Below are 6909 nucleotides of genomic sequence, written 5' to 3'. Positions count from 1 at the left end.
TCTAGGTGAGTGATCACACCTTTGTGATGATGGGTCATGAAGATCTTTTTTGTATAGTTCTTTTGTTCACTATGAGGTCTACTCTATTTCTTCTAAGGGATTCTTACCCACAGTAGTAGATATAATGGTCATTTGAGTTAAATTCACCCATTCCAGTCTATTTTAGTTCACTGATTCCTAAAATGTTGATATTCACTCTTGCCATCTCGTTTGACCACTTCCAATTTACCTTGATTTGTGAACCTAACATTCCAAGTTCCTATGCAATATTGCCCTTTATAGCATCAGACTTTACTTCCATCACCAGTCACATCCACAACTGGGTGTTGTTTTTGCTTTGGCTCCGTCTCTTCATTCTTTCTGGAATTATTTCTCCATTGATCTCCAGTAGCATGTTGGGCACCTACCGACCTGGGGAGTTCACCTTTCAGTGTCCTATCTTTTTGCCTTTTCATACTGTTCATGGGGCTTGCCATTCTCTTCTCTAGTGGACCAAGTTTTGTCATAACTCTCCACCATGACCCAGTGGAACCAGAGATCAAATTGCCAACATCCACTGGGTCATCGAAAAAGCAAGAGAGTTCCAGGAAAACATCTATTTCTGCTTTATTGACTACACCAAAGCCTTTGACTACGTGGATCACAACAAACTGGAAGGTTCTTAAAGAGATGGGAATACCAAACCACCTTACCTGCCTCCTGAGAAACCTGTGTGCAGGTCAAGAAGCAACAGTTAGAGTTGGACATGGAACAACAGACTGGTTCCAAATCAGGAAAGGAATACGTCAAGGCTGTATATTGTCACCTTGCTTATTTAACTTCTATGCAGAGTGCATCATGTGAAATGCTGGGCTGGATGAAGCACAAGCTGGAATCAAGGGAAATATCAATACAGATTGACCACTACCCTTATGGCAGAAACACTACCATGCAGATGACATTACCCTTATGGCAGAAAGCGAAGAACAACTAAAAAGCCTCTGATGAAAGTGAAAGATGAATGAAAAATTTGGCTTAAAACTCAACATTCAGAAAACTAAGACCATGGCATCCGGTCCCATCACTTCATGGCAAATAGATGGCAAAACAATGGAAACAGTAACAGACTTTACCTGTTGGGGGGGCGGGGCTCCAAAATCACTGCAGATTGTGACTGCAGCCATGAAAGTTATGACCAACCTCAACAGCATATTAAAAAGCAGAGACATTACTTTGTCGACAAAGATCCATCTAGTCAAAGCTATGGTTTTTCCAGTAGTCATGTATGGATGTGAGAGTTGGACTACAAAGGAAGATGAGTGCCAAAGAATTGATGCTTTTGAACTGTGATGTTGGAGAAGACTCTTGAGAGTCCCTCTTGGACTGCAAGGAGATCCAACCAGTCCATCCTAAAGGAAATCAGTTCTGAATGTTCATTGGAAGGACTGATATTGAAGCTGAAGCTCCAATACTTTGGCCACCTGATGCAAAGAACTGACTCATTTGAAAAGACCCTGATGCTGGGAAAGACTGAAGGCAGGAGAATGGGACGACAGAGGATGAGATAGTTGGATGGCATCACCAACTCAATGGACATACGTTTGAGTAAGCTCTGGGAGTTGGTGATGGACAGGGAAGCCTGGTGTGCTGCATGCAGTCCATGGGGTCACAAAGAGTTGGACACAACTGAGTGACTGAACCGAACTGAAAACAGAGTCACCTTAGTGCGCACTTCCAGGCTTGGTTCTTCCTTCATTTATCTGCTTTCTTGAGATCCAATTTGGAAGCAGGCCCACAAGGAATATGGCAGGAGGCGTCTGTCCCAGGCAGGGGGCATTTTGACTGTGGCATCAACATCCTGAGTGGGTGGGTTCACGACGTGGGTGTCTTGGTCGTAGTCACATGGCTGCATCATAGTTTGGCAACAACCTCAGTTCCAGCAGAGACTTGAAGGTCTCCAGGTGTGGTACTTCCCAAGGTGAAAGAGTGCAAAGAGACCTATGACTGTGACCCACTGGGCTGGGCAGGTACCCGTCCATTGTGATCATCTGAGAGGCCCTGAGTTGGAGTCAGGTGCAGGCAGCACCCCAGGATCTGAGATCACAGTGGGCATCCAGACCTGCCACTGACCAGGTGAGCAACTAAAGAGACTGGGCAGTTCATTCAAGCCCTCTGGTCTCAGGGTTTTCTTGCATAAAGTGAGAACATGGTTTCCTACACCAGGGAGAAGCCAGTCTCCCGTGGACAAGGGTCTGGAAATATTGCAGCTGGGAGGTGAGACATCACGCTGGTCCAGCCCCACCCAAAACCTATGTGTGGGCTTCCTTGTCTGTAGCAGCACCACACAGTATTTGAGACTTGCCTGCATGTGAGCTATGTCGCTTTAGTTGTGTCTGACTCTTTGTGACCTCATGGACTGTAGCCCACCAGGCTCCTCTGTCTATGGGATTCTCCAGGCAAGAATACTGGAGTGGGTTGCCATACCCTCCTCCAGGGGATCTTCATGACCCAGGGATCGAAGCCACAGCCCCTGTATCTCTTGCTCTGCAGGGGAATTCTTTACCTGCTGAGCCACTGGGGAAGCCCATTTGAGACATACTTATACCTAAACACTATTCATTGTTTATCTGAAATTCAGTTTTAAACCAGCTTCCTATATTTTATCTGGCAACCCTACCTCAGACCCCTTCTCTTTTTCTAGGCCTCAGCCCCAGTTCCCAGCTTCCCTGAAGCCTCACCCTTCCTGACCCACCCCTCTCCCAGCCCACATACCCCTCCTGGGTTAGGGAAAGGAAATGTTCTGTCTTCCCTGTATACTATTCAGTTCGGTCACTCAGTCATGTCAGACTCTTGGTGACCCCATGGACTGCAGTACGCCAGGCTTCCCAGTCCATCACTGACTCCTGGAGCTTGCTCAAACTCATACCCATCGAGTCAGTGATGCCATCCAACCATCTCATCCTCTGTTGTCCCCTTCTCCTTCTGCCTTCAGTCTTTCCCAGCATCAGTCTTTTCCAATGAGTCAGTTCTTCTCATCAGGTGGCCAAAGTATTGGAGCTTCAGCTTCATCATCAGTCCTTCCAATGAATATTCAGGACTGATTTCCTTTAGGATTGACTGGTTTAATCTCCTTGCAGTCCAAGGGACTCTCAAGAGTTTTCTCCAACACCACAGTTCAAATGCATTAATTCTTCAGCGCTCAGCTTTCTTTACGGTCTAACTCTCACATCCATACGTAGTTGAGTATAAGGACCTTTGTAGGCAAAATAATGCTTTTTAATATGCTGTCTACATTGGTCATAGCTTTTCTTCCAAGGAGCAAGAGTCTTTTAATTTCATGGCTGTAGTCTCCACCTGCAGTGATTTTGTTGCCCAAGAAAATAAAATCTGTCACTATTTTCATTGTTTCCCCACCTATTTGCCATGAAGTGATGGGACTGGATGTCATGATCTTTGTTTTTTGAATGTTGGGTTTTAAGTCAGCTCTTTCAATCTCCTCTTTCACCTTCATCAAGAGGCTCTTTAGTTTTTCTTTGCCTTCTACCATAAGAGTGGTGTTATCTGCATATCTGAGGTGGTTGATATTATTAAGATACAAACTCTGCTTATCTTGGGCTGCCTTCTTGATTGCCAAAAGCTATCTTGGGTTATTTAACAGATCACTGCCTGTTTCTTGCTTTTCTCATTCCCACTATTACTTCCCTTCTTTTCAAAACAACGAGGGTGTGACAGCCGCTGTCCAACCACTAGGGAAAACGCTGGGTGCGAGGACTCAAGGAAACGGTAGCTCTTTTGAGACACTGTCTCGCTGTGCAGTGACCTGCAGCCACATGGAGCCGCCATTACCGGGCCGGGGGCGGGGGGTGGGGGGGTGGGGTGGGGTTGGCAGGCGGTGAGGGAAGGAAACCAAGGCATGGACAGGGTTTGAATGTTCTATATCTTGTTTGGAATCTGGTTGTGTGCGTCAATGAGGCCCATTTAAATATTTAAAATAATATTTAAAATAGAACAAGAAATGCTTGCTTTTTTTCCCCCTCAACCTATAGGAGGTGGAGTCCAGGGCAGCCTCACTCCCACCCTACCCCTAGGCCCTTCATTTGCTCCCTGGAGGCCAACACAAGGGCCGGTGCCTTTGTCTAGCAGACACCACTGTGTCGCTTGGGCACATGTGCCCCCTGCGCTTGGGTATGTTTCATGCAGAGGCTGGAGTTTACAGGTTGCCCCATTACATTTCCTTCTTTCACTCTCTTATCTTGGAGAACATTCCAAACCCCTCATCTGAGGTCACCTTCAGATGGGTTATCCACGACTGATGCGGGTGGCCTCTGTGTCTGAACTGGGAGAGGGCCTGGAACCAGACATCCTCAGAACAGTTGGGGAGCCCTTCAGCCTGCCACCCGCCTCCTGGATCCATCCAGATCCCAAAGTAAAATCTACAAGATCAATTTAAAACTTAACTTTGCTTTCAGAAGAAAGTCCAGCCAGTGGTATAGCTTTGAGATTCCATTTGATCTTTGCTGATATATTTAGAACTGCTTTTACACACTTTTAATTAGTGTATACATGCCAACTTTTGTTTTGCCTCCCCCCCCCCCCTTAATATCACTTCTCATAAACATTTCCCTGTACCAGTGTTCTTGCCTGGAGAATCCCAGGGACCGGGGAGCCTGGTGGGCTGCCGTCTGTGGGGTCGCACAGAGACAGACACGACTGAAGCGACTTAGCAGCAGCAGCAGCAGCAGCAGCAGCATAAGATCATATCTTTTTGATTTGCAATGGAAAAACTGTCACTATTTTTTCCATCACTCAAGCATCTATGGAGTTGATCTTTTTGCCAGAAGTTCTCTCACTGGTGTTTGAATACAAAAAGGAATGTGAAATATGTCATCTGAAAACTTCTGTTTAACAACTAAAATGGCTCAGATCTCATTTGCTATACATGTAAAGATTAAAATCAATAGTAGTCATGTATCCCCCTCTTCTGCTTCAGAAAAAGGCAAGTGGAGGAACACCCCACCCTCACCCCATCTTTGTCACACATGCCCTTCCTCACAGGCTCTTGGCATGGAAAGGATTAGTAAACTATGTCAAAGGCCAGGAGCCAAAAATCACACCCTGTGCTAGCCAGGAAAACACTCCGCTCCCCAGGCCATGCCCTCATCCCACCAGCTCTGACACTCTGAGTGCCTAAAATCATGAGCAGGACAGTGAGTGCTTGGGTGGCCAACTCTCCCCTTCACGACGTTTGCTTAAATACTTACTGGACCAAGCTGGAAAAGGGTGCCTGTGATTCCTCCTTGCAGCATGTTGAGGCTGAATCTTCTCCCAGACAGATGTCAGCAGTAATTTTACTGTAAAGATGAATCTTGAGCTTGGTGCAAACATAGGCAATAAGAAATTTGTCATCACCACATTCAACCCAGGAGCTGGAGGGGTATCACTTAGTCAGAAGATGTGGCAGATGGTGGACTGCACTGGATCCTGGAGCCCACCTCCTGGAGAACAGCTGATGTTAATCCTTTAGATGCTGGGTACCTGGGTGGGTCTCTGGAAAAGGGCTGGGGGATCAGCAGTAGTTACTGGGCCATGGTCTGGAAGGATGACTGGGTTTTAACACCCAGTACAGCCATCACTGGGCATATTGATTGAACATCTGGCTCAGGTGTAACTAAAGGTGTGGGCTCCCACAGGTGGCCCTCATCTTCTTTCCATGTCCCCACCCTGGACCCTCATGCTAAATCACTTTGAAGGTGAAGGTGAAGGTGAAATCACTCAGTCGTGTCCAACTCTTTGCAACCCCATGGACTGTAACCTACTAGGCTTCTCTGTCCATGGGATTCTCCAGGCAAGAATACTGGAGTGGATTGCCATTTCCTTCTCCAGGGGATCTTCCCGACCCAGGGATCGAACCCGGGTCTCCTGCATCAAAGGCAGACACTTTAACCTCTGAGCCACCAGGGAAAGTCCCTAAGTCGCTTTAGTCGTGTTCAACTCTTTGGAAACCTATAGACTGCAGTCCACCAGCCTTCTCTGTCCATGGGATTCTCCAGGCAGGAATACTGGAGTAGGTTGCCATGCCCTCCTCCAGGGGATCTTCCTGACCCAGGGACTGAACCTGAGATTCTTATGTCTCCTGCATTGGCAGGTGGTTTCTTTACTACTAACACCACCTGGGAGTTCCTGGGGGCCATCCTCAGTAATCCTCATATCCAGCAATGAGACCCAAGTCCATAGCATTCTAATAAAAGGGGTAACCTACCGAAGACTTGGGGGGATCCAGGAGAGATGCCACCCCACAGTCAGAAGAAATACAAGACAGTTCCTCAGGAAGCATGCCCCTCGCTCCCCATCAGCAGCTGCTTCTAGCCTGTCCTCTTTTCTAGCACAGTCTCTAACGACTTTCCTAGGTGTCCCGAGCAACTCAGCCCCAACAGTGACAGTATAATTTATGGTTCAAACTGGGGTGCTCTGAAAGTGAAAGGGGAGCTATTAGCACACTAGGTCCAAACCTAGCAAACCACTAGCTCTGACTTAGGAACCCCATTTGGTGCAGAATAAGCCAGTGGTTTGCTAAATAGGTTTGGTAATTCCCCCATTCTCCTTAGAGACAGGAACAGATTTATCCCTATGGGTCAATTTGGTTGCTAAGAAATTGTTCTGTTCAGGGTGGCCTAACCCGCTAAACAGTATCTCTAAACGAGAAGAAGTGAGGTCTATTCAGAAGGTCATTTACCCCTGAAATGAGTGTTCTTCATAAAAGACTCAAATTCTCACTGGCGACACTTAACCTTTTCCTTCACAAGTATTTTCTTTTTGCACATTGAACCCCTTTGAGATTCTTTCATCAGTGGGCTGTTTCTGGCTGGTTTTGATAACCACATTTTTATTTACATGCAAATTCACAGCAAGCAGCTCGCATGTAAATACTAT

At 46.7% G+C, this 6909-nt stretch overlaps 1 non-coding gene across 1 annotated transcript; it reads right to left on the bottom strand.

Moving 5' to 3' along the window:
* Positions 1–5868: 5868 nt before the first annotated feature.
* On the bottom strand, positions 5869–5940 carry TRNAQ-UUG (transfer RNA glutamine (anticodon UUG)). The gene has a single exon. It is a non-coding gene; the product is annotated as a tRNA-Gln (tRNA).
* Between the last annotated feature and the right edge of the window lie 969 nt (positions 5941–6909).

The sequence above is a fragment of the Capricornis sumatraensis genome, chromosome 19 (assembly GCF_032405125.1).
Source record: "Capricornis sumatraensis isolate serow.1 chromosome 19, serow.2, whole genome shotgun sequence".
Classification (NCBI taxonomy): Eukaryota; Metazoa; Chordata; class Mammalia; order Artiodactyla; family Bovidae; genus Capricornis; species Capricornis sumatraensis.
Note: the sequence above shows the minus strand (reverse complement) of the source record. Positions and strands in the feature narration are given on the sequence as shown.